Source organism: Eurypyga helias, unplaced genomic scaffold, assembly GCF_000690775.1.
Source record: "Eurypyga helias isolate BGI_N326 unplaced genomic scaffold, ASM69077v1 scaffold35703, whole genome shotgun sequence".
Classification (NCBI taxonomy): domain Eukaryota; kingdom Metazoa; phylum Chordata; class Aves; order Eurypygiformes; family Eurypygidae; genus Eurypyga; species Eurypyga helias.
The window spans coordinates 1-277 of NW_010241191.1; positions in this window are offsets into that span (position 1 = coordinate 1).

The window sequence follows — 277 nt, forward strand, 5'->3', positions numbered from 1 at the left end:
GGAAAACATCCGCCGGGAGTTTCCTCCTTGCGCGGGGCCGGGGGGGCGGGGGGAGCCGGGGGTGACGCAGCCGAAGCATGGCCTGGCCTGGCTGTGCACCCGCTGTGACAAAGCCGAGCGGCTCCTTGGCCCCGAGCCCCCGGCTCAGCTTTCAGCCCATCACGCTCCGTTTCCCTCCCTGGTAGCCCCTGGGGAGGCACCCGTTCCTGCCGGGGAGAGCTGGGGGGATGCAGGGATCCTGCAGCAGCCCCGAGGCAGTGGGGTGATGGGAACTCTG